The sequence below is a fragment of the Pseudoliparis swirei genome, chromosome 15, assembly GCF_029220125.1.
Source record: "Pseudoliparis swirei isolate HS2019 ecotype Mariana Trench chromosome 15, NWPU_hadal_v1, whole genome shotgun sequence".
NCBI classification, from domain to species: Eukaryota; Metazoa; Chordata; class Actinopteri; order Perciformes; family Liparidae; genus Pseudoliparis; species Pseudoliparis swirei.
Genome location: NC_079402.1, coordinates 5674748 through 5694877, shown reverse-complemented (window position 1 = coordinate 5694877; position 20130 = coordinate 5674748). Strand labels below are relative to the sequence as shown.

Here is a 20130-nt window from a genome sequence, read left to right as displayed (position 1 = left end):
CTAGGCAATAATGCTACACAATAAATAGAATGCTTCAATCGCCACATTTACACATAGCTGGGTATTTACAGAAATGAATATTTCGTAATAATAACGTTGTACACACAAGGTCGTTTTCAAAAAAGTTTCTGTTTATATGAACCCGCATAAATACGCCCCCGGGCGCCGTCATAACTATGCCAAACCTGTCGTCGGCAGTGTAACGAGAAGGATAAAGACATGCAAACCAATCAGAATTCTCAAAACCAACAACAACTACGAAAAACACGATCAACTTCCTTTTCCTTTAGAGAGTAAATATGGCGCGAGGTTCATTTGTATGGACAGACAGCGAAGTGGAGCTGCTGCTTCGAGTCGCCTTAGATTATAAGGCAAATATAGCACTCGTCCTACCGGAAGAATGGCATGAAAACTTTAGAATGTCGCGCTCATCACTTCTGTCTCTTTCGGAGTTACTGCGCCCCTCTATAGAAGGTCAGACTGGTTATTTTTCGAAGTTTTCCCACCAGACAGCGGTTCGCCCTGGTCGGATCCAAAACCGTCGGCGGCGACGTTGGCAGGCAATGTACCTACGTCTTGGGAGTATAGAAAGCTGAAGGACTGCTCCTTGATGTCAAAAATCAGTTGTGTTTGTAAATACAAACAGGCCAAAAGGGTTTGCATTAACGCACAAATGAGCACGACCTTGACACCATCCATGATCAGTAAGCAAACTGTAAACATAGGACGCTCACATGACGTGAAGCATTTTTAGTCGCATACTGTGACGTTTGACAACCTAAAACTCCGTTTGACCTTGTTCACACGCAAACACAAAAACGGAGTTTTCAGAAATCTCCACTTTGGCCGGAGTTTTTAGAAATGATCGTTTTCCGTGATAAAACCTCTGTTTTTGTGTAAATGAAAGGCCAAAACGCATGAAAATACATGCTTTTTCCCATCGTGTAAACGGGGTCTTAGAGTAAGTTTGTTTGCCCAAAGAAATCCTATGTCCGACTGATGAGTTAGCAGAAGACACATTAATGGCAGTTAGTGCAAATCACAGCATCTCAGCTCAGGTCTGCACATGCTGACGTCGTTTTTGTTCTTTTCTTTTTCAGATTCACACTCGCTTTACGGAATTTTCACAGGAAAATAAATAAAATAATATATATATGTATATTATATTTAAAATTAATATATTTAAAATGAATTAAATAAATGAAAATAAATAAATTAAATAATTAATTATTCTCGAGGGAAAACATTTTCTTCAGAGCTAAGATGTTTGATGACTGATCTTTTCAAGATGCCCACTTTCGCAGAAAAATTATATCCACTTCAAAAAGGTGCATAAACATATATTTGCACTGTCTGTGCTGTTAGCAGCGTTAGCGTCTCCATGCTGAGAGCTGTGTGGAGGCAATACTTATGCTCTGAATTTTGTATTTATCACCTTTAAGACCCAAAGTCAAGAATTATTGCACACAGTGTTATGCAACAGATTACTTTAGACGTCTATCTTGGGTTTGACTTCATCCAACCCGTCCCCTCGACTTGACTCACGCCTGTTGAACTTTGTCGTTTCAAAGGCTAATGTAACCAATATTTTGGCTATGATGAGAAGAAAGAGAAAAAAAAGCGTTTACCATGTTCCTCATCTCGTATCGCACACAGAGCTCCAACGTGTCGCCTCGAGCAACGGAGACGAGCAAACAATGACTGACAGGCCATCACAAACCTTGAGAGAGATGCCTGTTTAGCAAATGGTAATTAAAACCGCCTGAATCCTCAAATCCCCGATCCATATTTCATCAGGTGGCTCTCGGTGATTGCTGCTCTAATGGAGGCAACAGTACAACCGCAACCACTCCCCCCCTCTGCACCCCCCCCCCCCGCCCGCCCACTCTCTTGTCTCACAGATGGCACTGGGAACACAAACCTGCATATGCAGACAAGTACTGATACACGCATACAAACACACACACACACACACACACGCGCGTGTGCAGTGAGAAATGGCACTTGTCATGTTCACGCATGAGTCACGCATGCATATTCACGGGAGCTTGAGCTATTTTTAGCGTCATTTCTGCGATATAGCAATTTGCTTCAAATTCATATGCGTAATCGGGCATAAACACCGTGTTGCATTGTAACGAGTTCTGCACAATGAAAACACACACCGCTGGACCGGTGTGCCAGGAATGTTCACACCGAGTTATTGTGAGAACATAAACATCGTTCATTCTCTGCCTTTCACCCAAATGCATGCTGGGACAAGCCCATACAACTCCCATGACCAGATAATAAATTGTGTGTGTGTGACAGATGAATGGCTGAATGGATGGTTGGATGGATGCCACACCAATATGCAGTGTGGACGTGTCAATGGGAATGGAAAATATGGCTCCTCCGTTGTCGGTGACTGAAAGATCTATGGAAACTCCCTGTGAGTGATGGGCCTTTCGGACCCTGCTTTTAAAAAAAACATATTCCAGTCATACGCAGTCAGCTCCAAAACCATAAAATGACTCCTGTACCACCTGAGGAGCTTCGGGCACGACCGCCGCTGGATTTCAAAGTACTTCTGTCAACATGCGAGGTTACACAACCTCCCATGAGGGGTTGAGGTGGGTGGGGAGGGTTTCAAAATCCGGATTTTTTTAAAATAGCAAAATACTGCTGTCTGCTGCACTTTGAACAGCGGTGGGTCCGAGTCCACATCGATGTGTTTCCACCACCACCTGGGCTCCCTGTCACCGTCTCCCGCCTACGAGCTGGTTCTCTGATCTCGTTTTATTGCTCTTTCCCTCATCTGCACGTGATTTTTTTTTCTCTCCTCTCTGTTGCTCGGCTCAGGTCGCATGGATCCAGAGACGCGGCAACATTTTTTTTTTACGAGCGTACTGTATGTATGCAGAGGGAGCTTTTTACGCGCTACCGGTGCGGTCATCAAGTCGCCCACGATTGCGTGATAGAAAAGATAAGACGGAGAGTACCTGTTCTGATGTTTATACTTTTATTTAATTATATTGTTTCACTTTTTATATATTGATTGTTTTTGTTTCACTGAACAAAAAAAGAACGCGACAAAACATTGTAAATGACAAATAAATAAATTATAAAATAGAAAAGAATTATTAAAAATAAATACAAATAAAATACAAATAAAGAAAAGAAAGACCACCAGGAGAACATATATAGTAAATAAATAGGGGTTCATCAATCGCTCCTTAAAATTATTGATCAGTTCTTTTCAGGTCAGCTGAGAACAGATGTTTGTACTTTTTCAAACCAAAGTAATAGGAAGCTGCCAGCTACCAACGCATTTAGTAGTTTTTTCCATCGTGAAACGAGGTGTAACAAAGATAACTTCAGTTGAACTTCACCAATCAGCCGCTCCTCGTCCACGAGGACGAGACGTCACCGACATAATGCGCAAACTTTTATATCGGAATAGTTTTAAGAAGGGCAAGATCGGTTTTGCCCAATTGTTACTTTGTTTAAAAGATTTTGAAGTTAGTGTTATGCAAAGCCCCCCCCTCACACACACACACACACACACACAAACAAACACACACTCTCACACACAGACTCTCCCCTAAACAGAAACGGTGAGCACATTTCCTCACATTTCTAAGTTTCAAGTCGGCAACACTGCACATTTTAATTTGTACCCCTTTCACATAAAATTGGGGACGAGCCCAGAAGCCCCCCCCCCCCCCCCCCCCACACTCCACCGGTGACTGACTAATGAGCTGGCAGACTGTGCGGGCCACAGCAGACCGATTGTTGATTGTTGAGGACCATCAGATGCGGTCGTGACTCGACTCTCTCTGGTCGACGTCGTGTCTCTCGAATGAGACGTCTCAACTCGTCCTCGCAAGTTTGACGATCAATCGCTCACTCTGGCCGGACGCACGGCGATCGGGTCTTGAACTCTCCTGAAGCTGATTCGTTCACGGGTTGCCAGGTCTTTATTATTCTTTTTCTTCTCCTTCTCCTTCACATTTTCATTTTATTTTTTTACATTTCCCTCTCTTCTGTACCAGACGTGAAACATTTCTCTCTTTTAGTTCTACTCCAAATTACATTCCTTTGATTGACAGAACCCAGCGACTGAACGCAGGGGGGGGGGGGGGGGGAGAGAGCTCAATTTGTATCCCGCCATGTACTTGGGGCGGAATTTAAAGCTGACAGATGTGGAATAACTGACCCCGCTCTGCCCTGACTGCAAACTCAACCCCCCCCCCCCCCCTCACCACTCCACCTCCTAGTGCACGGTGAGAGGTGACCAAGGACTTTGAGGCCTCGGGGATCCCTCTTGTCCTCGGTAATGTCAGCTATCTTTCTGGAATGGCAACGCAGACGAATCCTCATGTTTATAGAGAAATATAGATATTTATTAATGCAGCCGAACTGTCTCAGGGCGTCTTCAAAGCCATTGGGAATACTAATACCTGGCCGCGGAGTTTGAATGTCCTGGTAGGAAACAGTTCGTTATCCCTCATGATGATGAGAAGGATATTTCTTTTTATTTGACATTCAGGAAGTAAATTCTTTGTTTGGGTAATTACCTGGCCAGCTCGTGTCTGTATTTTTTTTATTTTTATGGAAGTCTAACTAAAAACACGAGATCATTTTGATAATTATTGCTCTAATTATTTTTATTTTTCTCATTATTCACTCCCTTTATGGAGGCATGGTGTGGGAAAAAAAGTCTAAAAAATAAATAACAAAACGTGTTAATTGATTTAGATTAAGTTTGACAAGTTACTGTGTTTCACAGTCGGTTCATTTATGTTTTGTACACACGTTTATTCATATGATTTGGGTTAAAAATTCCAGGAACTGATTTTATCCCTCCTATTGCCATCATGTTTCTCATTTATATTTGAAATTAACCCCTTTTTAGTTTCTAGTATATACATATACATATATATATATATATACATATACACATATATATATATATATACACACGATATCCAAGAAAACTATATCAAATCAACATCATTTTATTGCCTTACACTACAAATATATATGTATATATATATATATACATATATATTGTACTGTACTGTATATGCAAAAAACATAAACCTGATTATTTTGAATACTGAAGAAAATGTGTCTCATGGCAGATCTGAAGTCATAACGAGTGCCTTTTTCTGGATGAAATTCCACTTGATTTGCTTGTTGATTCGTCATCAAACGCGTCGAGCACTATGAAGAGAAAGGTCTGCTCATTTGAACGGGATGTGTATGATGTTTGCATGCTTTTAGTTTGAATGAGTACAGACACACAAAAAACACATTATTTTCTTCTCTCTGCATGGGACACTTTGATCGTTTGCCAAGCGCATCAAGCCACTGCGGATTAAACGCTGATATGAATAGACTGAAGTGAAAACACAAGACACATGGGGAGAAGTTACAAAAGGTCCAGTCTGTGATCTGACAAAAATCCACGACAGAAAAAATAGCATCAACTGGACAGGATGTGTCAGGATGTGTTGAATCCTTATCAAAAGCCAGATACGAGCTCTGCATTTGATGCGCACAGCACGCCGATACGCATGACACATGCGATCCGACCCACGACGATACGAGAGTCTTATCGCATCTAATGGCCTCAAAAAAAGAAAAAGAAAAGAAGAGAAAAAGAAAAAAAATGAATCAAAAGATTGAAGCCACTTTCTTCGGTCTCGGTTCCTTCACTTCTCGCGTGTCGGGAGTAGACATGAAAGCGGCCTGATGGCTCCAGCCTTTTTTTCCGGTTTTTATTGCAGTCCTCTCGGGGTAATTGCACTTTCTTCCTTACTTTTAAAGCCCTGTCAGTCTGCCGGAGCTAAATGACAGCCTCGTGGTAACCGAATTACAGGCGGGGGAGCGGGAGCCAAAGAAGCACCTTCCTCTCCCAACTCGCCTGGGCCTAAGTGGTCTGATTGCTCGGTCATGTCCTGGGCATTAAGAGCGCCCGTTTCCATGGCGACACCTTTCAGACACGCATCAACAACAACAAACTAAGCGTCTGATACAAAGTCCACTCTATTAATGGCTCGGTATTTTGGGAACGATTGATTATTTTCTCCGCCATGACGACCTGCAATCCCAACGATCTCTTTTTGGCTGTTTCTTTTAGTTTGTTTGCTTTGATGGCTCTGATGGCTGAATACTGTTCTCGCAAAAATATGTTGTCAAAGAAAGCAACAGAAAAAAAAGATTACACAACATTGTTAAGAGGTGTTTCGCTGCCATCTTGGTGTGAAGATTTGCCTCTTTTGTGGCTGTGAAATGCCGTTTTGAAAACACAGAACGCAGCACCCCGGAGTGGCTGTCATCATTACGCTGTTTATGCATAGCAAGTCGCATAAATGCTCAAATTTCTTCGCGGCGTGATTCCACAGGTAGTTTTTTTTTTTCTTCTTCTTTTTTTAATACGAGACATCAGGTCTTCCTATCAGCAGAATGATTTGGCTTTGTGCGTCGCTCAGACAGGCGGTTCAGATGAGAGCGACGACGTTCAGTGCAGCGGGCTGTTAACTCAAAGGAACTTGAAAGAAATGTTGCAGCTGTTTTGATCATGATGAGACAATGCTCGATAAGCTTTGTCACTAAACGTGAGGGACATGGATAACGAGCGCGCTCCATCTTAAAAAAGATCTTCCCGCGATGCGATAAAACGCCAAGAATCCGCAGTTTTCCAACGAAACCAACATGGCGTAGAAAAAAAGTCACCAGGCAATACTTCAATTGTATGTGTATTTGCAGTGGCTAAAAATCGGAAAGTAGGACTCATTTTATACGTTTACTGATTGTGAAATCCTGGTTACAGTGCTGATTTGACCGGAAAAAAGAAAGTATTGCCAACAAAACCGTTTACAAAAGTAAGATAAGTAGATACAATTTGCCAAACCATCACATTTTACTGGACTTTTTTTTCCCTTCCATCATATCAGCAGTGGACCACATGACTGGCCCTGTATCCAATATTCAATGGAAAGAAAGAAGAAGAAAAAAAGAAAACAGACAACCAGTAAAAAAATATATTGGCGGCCCAACAATAGTCTAACTCGCCAGATGTTTGACTCTAGATAATGCCTCCATTGGTTCCAGCAGGTTTTTTGGCCGGCTCCATCTCCTTCTGCTCGGCGTTAACATTTCCAAAGTCCCCCACCCCACCCCATCCCCCTTCTCTGCAATCTTCTACAGCAGCAACGCTCCCAGCCCAGCTAGCAGCAGGTTACTAGAACGGCCATGTTGGAAAACTGCGACCGACGGTTTGATGTGGTACCCACGGCCCATGCTGCTGCAACAGTGTCTCGCTTAATTACAGTAGAAGGGGCAATTTGCATGCTACTTATATTTCCACTGCAAGGAGGGAAAATCAAGCGTGTTTCTTACTTTCTTCATTAAAAAATGTTCTGACAGTCCTGGTATAACCGAAGTTGTGATAATGGCCTGGCCCACTGTGATTATTATGAGCGTTATTCTGACAAAGTGCTAAGTAAGTAAGTAAAGATTGCACTTATCACAGTGTCGCAAAGTGCAGTACAGAAGTCAATTAAAACATTTTGGCAATAACAGGGGCCAAAACATACACAGATTAATGAGCAAAGTGCAATACAAAGTAAAAGATGGTGCAGTAAAATATATAAACCAACAGAGAAGATAAAAAGCAGGCCGGAGAATGTTGAAATCGACCAAATGCCAGGATGCTGTGGAATCAGCAAACCTTCGGGGTGCAGGCAGAGCGTTCCACAGCTTTGGGGCTACTGCCGCAAAAGCTCGGTCACCACGAGTTTCAAGGCGAGTGTGAGGGACTGACGGAAGGTTCTGGAGGTTGGATCTGAGATGGCGGGCTGTTGAATATGGGTGAAGTAATTCAGCCACGTCTGAAGGAGTCTGGCCGTTTAGAGTTATGTATGTATAAGAGTGAGGATTTTAAAGTTGATCCTCTGGTCTACAGGGAGCCAGTGAAGGGACTTGAGTATCGGGGTGATGTGAGACCGTCTATTTGTCTTTGTCAGTCTTCTGGCAGCAGCCTTCTGTATAACCTGCAACCGGTTAATCGCAGATTTACTGAGAGAGGAGAAAAGTACATCACAGTAATCAATAGGAGAAGAGATAAAAGCATGTGTGATCATTTCTAATTCAGCTGCTGATACAACAGATCTCAATTTGCTGATGTTTCTTAAGTTGAAGAAGCATGATCTTAAGAGCTCTTAGGATTTATCGAAAATTACCCAGAGATTACAAAGTTGTCGGTGGACAGAAGAGGACAGGTGACCAATGCTCTGCTTTATCATAGGGACAACATCATCAGGGGCAAAAACCAGGACCTCCGTCTTATTATGATTCAGTCCTTAAAGCACTTCACAGACACATATATCGAGATTTAAACACAGACTAGAAGAGAAAGCAAAACATCCAAACAACAGGAATGACTCAGTCACTGCAAAGAATGAAACCAATTCGAAGTACGAGAGAGGAATAATTACCCCAACATTAGCAGATTTCCGAGAAAAAAGAACGCCTGAGAGGGTTCAACCTCCGGGGGATCGTGAATGTCAATGTGCAATATTTTCCGACAACTGTTGAGACCAAATGTCCGAATAAAAATGGCCGACTGACGGACATTGCCATGTCTATAAACCAACGACAGCGCCGATGTATGTGCATACATCCCACTGCAGCGTTCATTCGTGACAACATAACTATGTGGTGCCGTGACAGCTAGGAATGCTTTATACAGTCCGGGATCGTAACGTGTCATCATCATCATCTTCTCCCGGCGTGAGTGTTCCTTTCTGTTGTCCATCTCGCGCTGGATCAAATGCCTCCCGGTGAGCTACGCTACATTCTGCCGCGCCTCAACGACGGGCCAATAGACGGTTTACGAATGCAATGCATTTAAAGTGTGGGGAAGTGGGCGGGGCCGGCCGGCTTCCCTCTGCCGATTGGTGCATAATGGAACCTCTAACTGTTATCATGTTCTATCTGTGGGGGAAAATTCAGATTTAATCACAGGGGTTTAAAAAGAAAGGTCAAACAGAGGTCGTATTTGTATTAACGAATGACATCGTCAAAGCAAGTGTCATATGTTGCCGGATTGTTGCTTGGCAACCGGACGAATGACTAACGTACTTCACAAGGCTTCGTTGCTATAAAAAACTTTATGTTGTGGAAAAATTTTAATCAACAACTAAACAACAAGATATTCACAGGACATCTCAGTTGAACTATCTACAGGTGGTTACACTCTTACTGCACTCTGGTTTTATGCTGCATTCGGTTCATGCTCTTTGGAAGACAGCGACATCACTTGGGCTTGGACGTTGACACGCAGGTGTCACTTAGTGCCCTCCCTGACGTCCCCATCACTTCCTTACCCCTTTATAACAGACCTGTCTCCATTTTACTGTGCACCTTGTAGAAAGACGTCGAAAACTAGAAAACCCCCGAGGTGTAATATTGGACGAGCGACGCAATTAATTTCCAAACAGAAGTGGATCATTTACTCGATGGCTTTCAAGCGTCCTTCGTTAACTCGAAATAAGTGATCTCCGTTTGCGTGACGGCTGGAGGAGTCCCGTCGTGCTGCACGTAAACAGAGAACCTATCATACCTGAGATAATGGGCCTTGAAATATGGCAATATTTACCCAAAAAATTTATCCGTTGCAACAAAACAAAAAAAACCTTGATAATATCACAAGGGGTGAGAGGGAAGTCTGGGTCAGCCTGCTGGGTCTGCTGCCCCCGCGACCCCACCCCGGCCTAAGCGGATGAGAATGGATGGATGGAATATCACAACGGTGGCCATGTTTTGAGACGCAGTGAACCGTGCTTTATTGAGGAGCTTCATTGTATATGCGCTGAAATATAGCAATATTTACCAAAAAGCGTTGCTATAAATCCCTATCACAACGTTGCCGGTTGTTTTGAGAAACAAGTGAACCTCGCTTTCTTTTCACGCTCCATTTCACATGTAAAAGGTATCTGTAAATGCGAATAACAATGAGGACGAGCAGATATGCGTAGGAAGAAACAATTGATATAACACACACACACACACACTTGAGGCTGGAGAAGGAGACAGCATACAGATGAATTGGGCAAAGTAAAACAAAAAGAAAAAAAGAGGAGGGAGGGAGCGAGGATGTGCAGACAGAGAGGGGGGGGGGGGACACATGAGAATACAGTCATGCGCCTACTGAGCCGTGGCGCTCATGGCCTGGGCTGTGACACTCATTATTGATGTAGTAGAGAATTTGCGCCGACAGGAAACAAAGCTGCCAGCTGTCCCCACCATTATGACATTATCTCAGAAGGATGGCCGACAGCGGCAGTGTATCCCATCACCCGAGCCCCCCCACCCAACCCCCCCAACCCCTTGCCGGCATATCCAGAGGAAAGCTCGCTCGCACAGTGGACGTGCACGCATGTGTGGACAAACACACGCACAAAAAAACACCAACAAAAAACACATCCACACACACATTCTTTCACAAAACAGACACGTCTCACACACACACACACAAACACACTGGCGGGCGGAGAGAGTGGCGATGCCATCCGACAGTATTAACGGAGTTCCCAACCCGAGGCCTTTTTCGCGTGTCAACGCCAAGAGAAACAATACACTTTGAATCCGGGACAAATTGCGCCGTAATGCGGGACGTGACACGGAGATCATGCCGTTATTAAAAGCAGCGGGCCGGATGAAAGCAGAAGCGGACATGAGGCACGCAGCAACTTTGCTACGTCTAATGTGCTTACGTCGTAATGTTCCGATAGTGTTCAACGGATATTGGCTGTGAATTCGATGGTTGCCGCATCGGAACATTTTATATATATTTTTTTTAAAGCATCATTAAGAGAGCATAAGCCTGTCTATTAGACCCTAAATAAAGGATTGCTTCACCTGAATGACCAAAAAGTAAGTGGACAGTAGAGCATTTCGAGTTATACTTATTTTCTTTTGTCATATTTGGTTTCCCACAGGGGTCAACCGAACATTGAAATGGTTCTTAACGGCTATAAAAGTACTCGTCGCGTGTAAGAGCAGATAAAATACACTCATTGAATGTGTTGTTACTCTGTAATGCTCCCTTCTGTACACATGACATCTATTGCACCTCCTCTGCTGCTCTCTTGAAGGTCAAAGGTCAGAGGTCAGGGATGTCGTATGTGTACAGATTGTAAAGCCCTCTGAGGAAAATTTATAATTTGTGAGAATGGGCTCCACAAAATAAACTGAATTGAATAGAATTGAATAAAATGAGAATAATTTGTAAGATTTTGTACGATTTTGTGATGACAAAATATATTTTTTTGTCCCGATGAAGTGGAACAACTGCCTGTACATTGTGTCCGAAATGCGACGCCAATGACCACCTCCCCCTCTCCCAAGAACAGTCAATACTAGTTCCCCCTGACCTCAACACGCTCCCAAGCAGTTCTTGTTGGCTTAAATTGATCAAATCCATCGTCGGGTCTAAACAACCTATTTTGCACCGCGTCGAATGTCCTCGGTCGATACCGGTCCTCTGGCGTTCAATAGGTAATGACGGTAAATGACATGGTTGCGGCATTGTAGCAATATGAAAAGACAAAAGTGAGCCAGAACAATCCTCGTCCTCGAGGCAGCGCGCAGTCCAATCCGTCTGAAGGCATCCAAACAAACTCCGGCTAACGGTAAATATGCTGCCAAGACATATAGGGAAAAAAACAACCCACAACCTCACAGCGGAGGCCTCGTACGCTGGAAGGAGTTTAGAGCAAGTAGTTCCACATGCATTAAAATACTAAAACATTGAATATGGCGGCGAGGGAATGACATGCACATAATAAACACCACATCGGGTGGAGTGACGGCGCACCATTTTGTACATCGTGTTTTTATGCACATACCAATGAGGAGTTCCCCTTGTGCCGAGGTTGATGGTTTACGGGGTCCGGGGCTCATTAAAAACAGAAAACAGAGAACGTGTTTCTCTGGTAGCGCCTTGGCGGCGGCACGTTAGCATTCCTGCACACCCTGATATACAGTAAGTAGAGCTGACATCAGAAAATGCATCGCAACGGACAGGAATAGATCTGAACTCTGCCCGGCAACCAGCCGGCGTTGCGGAATCCAAGTTGCGCCAAGTTGTCGTGCCGCGCTAGCGGGCGGACACCCCTCGTGGGGGGGGGCAGGAGGCGCGGCCGAGCGGGGCAGAAGGAACAGGGTGGATGGGAATCAGACCTCCTCCGCACCGGCTTTCCACTTGACCTATGATGATTTTTTTAGTGTATTTCTGAATAATTCTTTGACTTTTCTCTCGCGCGAAATAAACGCCGAGAAGACTCGCGCTCAGTGTAATGGAAATCATGGGAAACACAACATTTTCACTGTTTCCTGTGAATAGACAACGTTTTTTTTTTATTCCTTTCATTGCTTTGACTGCCACTGAGTCATCACCTGGGTAGATGAGGAAGCTTTTTTTCTTCTAATTAACACTTCTTGCTATCTACACAGTCATGTTGTGGCGTGTCGATATCTTTCGCTGCGCTGCCTGGAGAAACCCGTGTGTTGCGCCCTTAAGTGCTAAAACCTCGTCATCGCTGACCTCTGCGTGTGTGAAACCCTCTGGTGCCCTACATGGATTGTTATCCTCGGCTTACACCACAGGAAACACAGCGATACACACTTAAATGTCAGCGCACACACACACACACACACACACACGGGTCCCACTCCGTGAAGAAATGTAGCCAAAAATAAGAAATGTTGGCAAAAGTTTGGGTCTCCAGGGTTAAGTGTCCTGCTCAAGGACACATCAACTAGGGTGGGGATTGAACCTCCAACCCCCTGAAGACAGACCTGCTAACCACTGACCCACTGTCGCCACTTCTTCTTGTTTACGAGCCTCGTTTTTTTTTGTCTCGCTGCCACAGCGTCTCCAAAGCTCATCTTTCGTTCATATTTCACTTTTATTGATGGAATTTGTCATTTAATACTGCTCATTAATTGAACCTACTGTGCCTCGGTTAATACCTGTCTGGCGTTCTTCCCAGGGCGTCGTTAGCGTCCGTATGGTCCTACAAGTAACGACGATGTAAATTAATTTGCATCATTATATGAATAAAAAATACTCGGAGAGTGTGGTGGAGGGAGGGGAGGGGGAGGGGGGATGGGTCAAACAACTACGGGACTTTCAAGCGGGAGGCCGATGTCCATGTCGAGGGGTCTGACGGAGCGCCAGTGTGCGTTGAGTTGGGAAGAGAACCATTTTAAATAATGAAAAGATCAAAAAGCAATGGGCTTCATCACATTTAAGACTCCCGCACTCATACTTTGTGGTTAGCTAAAATAAAACCTCTTATTGCATCTGCGGGATCGTTATTTATGAGCGATGAGAGCGACATAAACTTGGCACATTTTTTTAACCATGATGTCAGTTTGTGGACCACTTTGGTCCATTGGAAGGATTGCGATGGACTTTTTTCACAGACACACACACACACACACAAACACACTCCCCAGAGGGGATACATCTTCTAATTCGACTCTTCCTTATAACTCAACTACGACTCAAATCTTCTGACAACCACTGCATCATGCCTTCATTTCAGGACGAATTTCAACTGTGACTGAATTGTGAGAAAAACATTGTTTCAACTTTTCATCTAGCTCCATCATCACCAATACTTTGGTTCATTATAACACAAACCTGCAACAAACTATTGACGATTCCCATCGGCCTCTGCTGGGATTAATTAGCCGACACGCCACGCTAAGCGTGGCGCTACCGTTCCGCTCCCGCTCCGATGCATTTCGCCGTAGAAGAGTAACTGCGTGTGTGTTCTACTACCGCGGGGCTTTTTTCCCCCGACATTTACGTGAACCCACATTACATTTCTGCAAACCCCCGTTCCTCCGGTCTGCCGTGCTGTAAATTGGAGGATTCTTGGATTTCCCCTCACTCCTTTTCAAGCTTATTAACGGCTTTGTTTGGCATGAAATGATACATCAGTGTGTCGCACGTGCGCTGAATCCCAAGCGTGTTTCCCACTCATTGCTACCGTGTGCTTTCAGAGTGCAGACATATTTCAAAAAAGGAGTTACTGCATAGACACGCAGCCACAAAATCTGTTTTTTTTATGTCACTAAGGGCCACACGAAGAGACCGTTACAGCTAATTGGATGGGCTTCAGTTTACCATGGGATATTCTTGTTATTTCGTCCTGAAGTCAATGACACATCACATGTACAGTCGAAGTTTGTAAAGGGGAAGAAAGGTGTACAAGGGGGTCATGAGTTAGTGCACAATGAGTATTTACAGCTATAATGGAATCTTATCACAAAAAAACAGCGAGTACATCGGCGGGGGTTTCGAGCACTGAGAAACACTCACTTTTTTTGTACAGTTCTGCTGTCTGGGGAGTTTCACATGGACTGGTTTCGACTCTCTTTCACCTCTCCATGTTGCACAAGAGTGCATTCGGGAGGTCCAATGAATAAAAATGCCACGTCAACGAGGAAAGAATAAAGAAAATCTCCTTCATTTCAGGAGCTGTCAGTGATTTTCCCTTCTCGCCTTTTTACATTGGAAAAGCAAGAAGTAAGAAAAAAAAGAAAAGAAGAAAAAGTTCACCTTCCTCATAAATTGGCTGGGAGATTTATTTCTCCCCTGATTTTCTCTCTGGAGATGCCACCGGGAAAACCTGGGCATCTGCTCTTTGGAGGGAGATAACAGGGCTATTGTTAGGGGCGGCGGCGGAAAGCTATTTTCTCGTCCCGTTCCTCTCTCGCTCTCGTCCCTCTCTTTCTCTTTTCACGAAGCCCCTCAGAGGGCGACGACTGTCAGCCACTTAACAAGGCAAAGGCCAAGGCTCGCGTCCGTCCATTTCACCTTTTTAATTCCAATATCTTTCCATTTCATCATATGCAAAAATCCCAGAGAGATCTTCTGGCCCAACCATCGGTGTCAGGTGAGAATTGGCATCTTGACAGATGGCGAGTCTGACGCTCCCATGGGTTTAATAATAACCTGAATAATAATTAGCTAGCGCTGTCAACGCCACCCTTTCTAATCTCTAAAAAAAGGGATGTATGAAAAAAAGAGAGTTGCTTTAGTATAAGAATCCAGTGCCAGGCATTCGATGACTAATCTCATGCAATGCACTTGTATTCAGGAATCGGGCCGACTTGGGTCAAATTGCTCCTCCGGGGCATCCGAGACCTATGGGAAGGTCGACGTGGGTGTCAAGGCAACCGTGACTCGCCGCGTAGAGGTCATTGCGATTAGGGGAGGGCAAGATCAGGGGAGTATGACAGGGCAGACCCCATAATCCATTATCTGGGAGATTACAGGAACATAGACACACAGCGCACCATCCAAATCCCCTTTAATCATCCAAATGTTCCATTCTCAGCCAATGGCGCGACAGGAAGAACAATAAGTGCTCGGGGGAGAGAGGGAGGCGTCGCAGAATATGTTCTTGGAAGAGCGACTGTGAATGGGGCTGTGCAGGGTTGTCAGGTCTGTGTGACAAAACCAGCCCAATGGCCAATCAAAACCAGCCCAAACCAGCCCAATGGCCAATAAAACAAGCCCAAAAAACAAGCCCAATATCAGAACTCAAAATATGCCTGTGCCAAACCATATACACTGCTTTTAAAGTCCAACAACATTGCTATCATTTCCAAATGTATTGTAATATCTACAAAGTAACAACAAATGGTTAGTATGCCAGCATTAAAAGCAGTTTTCCCGAAACAGTTATTTCACCTAGGTCCTAAAATGGCCTTGTGTAATTAGATACAGTATATTATCATAAATAAAATATAGCTCTGTGAAGGTGTAGACCAATTCACTGACGGACAAACTAACCTGTTGCTTTGTCTTGAGGCTTTCTCTTCCTTTTCTCTCTTCCTCCCTGCCTGGACAACATGAATGTACTGTTTTTACTTCATATGCATTTACTGTAGTTAATGCAATACCTTATTTCAACTGAAACACCTTATGTTGCTTCACTATATTTTTATCATATACTTATAGTTCAAACAATGTACGCACTCGACAACTGGAGAACGGAGCAGCATTTCGAATGTGTTTGTTTTGCTGTGGTTTTGGAGATCACTGTGGTGCGCACGAATCTCGGTTTTGCAGTACCGACAAAAAGCTTTGGTATCATCCCCAGCCACACGTTCTATCCATTCTTTAATTCCGTTTTCACTTTCCCATTCTTTCGTATATTTCTTCCCGTATTTAGCCCACTTACCGGGTGGCATGTTTCTCCAGTGTAGCTAGCTACACTAACTACCAGACCAGAGTTGGGATCGAGCGGGAGACTGAGAGCGGCGAGAGCTTTAGGTGCGTGTGTGTATGTGGGCGTGTCCCATGTCCATGTGTGTATGTGCTGATCTGGAGTCAGTTTGGTAGGATTTGGGTAGAAATAAATTATTTCATTTAAAATATGGATTTTTATTTAAAGATATTCATGTAATTTGCATGCAAAATAGGTCTACCCGAACCAGCGGACAAGAAATTCAACCCGCGGCAACACTTCAAAAGTAGCCCAATTCCGCGGGAAAACCGCGGACCTGGCAACACTGGGGCTGTGTCAATTAAGCCAGACCACTGAGGGAATGTTGAAGAGACGGGGGAATATAGGGAGGCTTGTGTAGGGGGGCGTGTCTTTGATGTCCCGCAGGTTCTTACAAATCGCTTCGTGGCGGAGTTGCAAGAAAGGGCAATTAGCGGTGATGAAGTGAGTGTCTTGAAGGACTCGAAAAGGCATATGACCTGATCCGCATTCCGCGTCAGTCAGCCAAGTTTGAAATCACGACCATTCCGGAATGAAACTCCTCATCCGTGAATGATCCTCATCTGCTTCCAATCCCAAGATGTTTCAAAGGAGGATGCTCCAGCAAGCAAGAAGGTGGGGCTTGATAGAGGGGCTGTTCTCAATCTTCCGGGACTCCCCGCAAGTGTTCTGTCCCTGTCGTAGTGTCGCTCCACTGTTGTTGTCTGTTGCTGTTCGCCGCTTCTGCCGCGCCGCTGTTGTGATGAGCAAAACACTGAACTTTTGGAAAAAGTGAAAAAAAACCCTTGTTTTGCGCAAAGTGTCGATCGTGTGGTGTGTGGCGTGTGTTGTAAGAAAGAAAGTGTAAAATAAAACAAAAAAAAAAAGAGCGCAATAAATCAAAAAAGTGCACGCGGCGAAAACTGGACACAACGCACGGGAGCTGCGCCGGCCGCTGCTGGCGAACCGGCCTTCTCTCTGATGATTCATTCTACGTTCCTGGAACTCCCTCGCTTTCATCATCGCATCACCTTCTACCTTCCCGGCAGTTCCCGACGCTATCACCACCACCGCTACATTCCACCACTGGCGGCATCCGATGGTAGCATTCACCGACGAATGTGGTGTTGTGGTGGGAGAACAAAGGAAAAAGCATCCCGAGTGTGCACCTGTCAATTCAGGGGACACAACTAAAAAAAACCTAAAAAAGTCATGCAGGAACATTACCACGCGGGACAGAGAGGCTAACGTTGGACCACTAACGGGAGGGGACTAAGAGCCATCAAAGATTTTTCGGAACTCTCTCTCTACTCCGTCATTTCAGGACCCATAGGAAAAGGAACGTTATGCGGGTAGCTGCGCAATCGCCGGCAGTGGGAGGAGCGACGACGAACGTGGACACGGACCAGCCAGAATCAGTCCAGTGCCAGATCTTCTGGGTTCAGTTCAATCCAGTTCCAGTGATCCCAGCCAATAGCAAGCGACTCCACGGTACAAGACAGGTCTAACGCATCGCCTGTCTTAACGAAAGAATCCCTTTCCATCAAAAGTTAGGGCGTTGCCTGCTCCATCCCGTGGGTTGATATCCGTGAAACTGCTGTACTGAGGCCGCAAGCTGGTACCCGGTAACAGCTCCATGGACTGAGGAGAGGAAAGGAGGCGTGAAGGAGGCCAAGAGGAGGTAGGGTGACATCACAGAGACAGAGATGGAGCAGCAGGCACCAGGCGCAGACTGCCAGCGGCTACCTGGCATCAGGCTAACATGGAAGGCAGCCCCTAGCGGGCTACCCGCCAACCTGAACACGATTTCAGCGGACAACCCAACTCATTTTCATTTTGGCTAACAACAAACAACAACAACAGCCAACAACAACGCAAACCAGCGGGCTGGTGAGGGACACAACAAGCTCGGTGACACACAGTGACCACTTGAGGTGAGCTGAGCACACTCTGCTGAGGTGTGAGCCAGACCACCAGGAATGCAGGTCCTGCAGACCTGTGCTAGGACCAAGCTCCACCCAGCAGATCTGTATTCAACCCACTCCTGGCTGAGTCTCTGGCTCCCCGGTCTCCTGGAGTCTTCCTCCGGTCTGGTCCCGTCCTGTTCCACCCCCCTTGTCAGCATGTATGAATGACATGCGACCGTATGTGGTCACCGTGACCGGTGAGGACCTGCCTGAAATTGATTGCGGAAAAATGCTGCTGATTCCTCTTTCTCCTCCATGGACCTTCCTTTTGCTTCTTGCTTATCGTGCAAACAGATCCACAGATGCCACGGATCCACACGCCTCCCCTGTCTCTCTCTCACACACCACACAGGGGGGGCTATGCCAGACTGCTGTTCATTGATTGTCAGCTCGCTTTACACTAGGCTACTCAACAACACAGCCGGGGGCGCTGGCGAGCTGTGTGCTTGGACCCCTGTGTGCTTGGATCTTGACTCAGACACCCGGTGCCAGGGGGACTGGAGGGGTGGGTGCGTGGTCAGCCCAAATCCCCCACCCTGAATCCCCTCCCCCAGGGCACACCCCCTCAGCCAGTACCCCTCACCTCCCCACTGTACTTCCTGTGTCACCAGGTTGTGTGGCCACCATCATCATCATCAGTGGTGGGCCTGACACAGTGGGACACAGGTGGTGGGCCTGATTCCCACAAAGACACTGAAGGGTCAAGGGAGACCCACTGCTGACACCTCACTGGTGCCAGGACAGCAGCCTCACCTGACAAACTCAAAACTAAGGGGCTGATTGTGGACTTAGGAGGGTACAAGAGGACGATCACCACTGGGGGGGGAGGGAGGGTGACGGGAGAGGGTGAGCGGGTATAAATACCTGGGAGTCCACATCACACAGGATCTGACTGGACAAAAACACACACACTCTGGTGAGAAAGGCAAGGCAGCTCTCTGACCTCAGGCAGGCAGCGAAATTTAAAGTTTCCCAGAGGATCTTACTCTGCTTCTCTGGGAGCCTGGAGAGCGAGCTGCCAGACAGCATCACAGCCTGGTTGGTTTGGCAACAGCCCAGAAGGTTTCAGCAGAGAGTAGTGTGAGCGGCTCTGCTGTCCACACTCCAGGAACTCCACACTCCCACCCCACCAGACAGAACCAGCCAGAGCAGGCAGGGCAGGAGCAGGCATCCAACCACCCCAACAACAGACTGTTTCAGGTCAGGCACCCATGGCAGGCAGCAGAGTCGCCAGTAAGAACAGAGAGGACTGAGAAAGAGTTTCTTTCCTCCCAGGGCCATCAGATCAGGAACTCGACCCACCAGGACCCCACACGACCCACACACAACCCCCACCTACACACACACACACACACACACACACACACTGTGTGTTGTGTGTTGTTTTTTTTTGTTGTGTGTGTGTACTTGTTGCCTTTTGCATTCCTGCTGAGCATATTCACTTTATTATCACTGCACACCCTGTGTGTGTATGTGACAAATAAAACATCTTGAATCTTGAATCTTGAATCTTGAATCTGTGTCAATCTTATTCTAGTCTGTGAAAACACTGTCTCAATCACTTCCATTCAACAACAAAAAAGGGAAGTTGAATCATTTCTAATGGCGGGGAGTGTTCCACAAGATGTATGGGAAACAAAAGGCTTTAAGAAAGTTTTCAAACAGAAGATGATAAAACGCTGGAGGTAGTTTGTCTTCCAAAACCATTGTATGACTCATAAAGAGTTTTTTTATCTGCAGCCCGCATTAGTTAAGAATAGTTTTGGGGAAACGAAAAACTTTCAAGTAAAGTTTCAAACAAACTAATATTGACTGTTGATATGAGACAAACCCCCTAAAGAACACGCTCCAATCCGATGCCGTGTGATTGACGCATCCTCACA

The 20130-nt window shown here is 45.4% G+C and overlaps 1 protein-coding gene across 1 annotated transcript in view; it reads right to left on the bottom strand.

Moving 5' to 3' along the window:
- The window catches only part of LOC130205664 (leucine-rich repeat transmembrane neuronal protein 4), a 199871-nt gene that overhangs the window by 16415 nt on the left and 163326 nt on the right, over positions 1-20130 (bottom strand). The window lies entirely within an intron of this gene.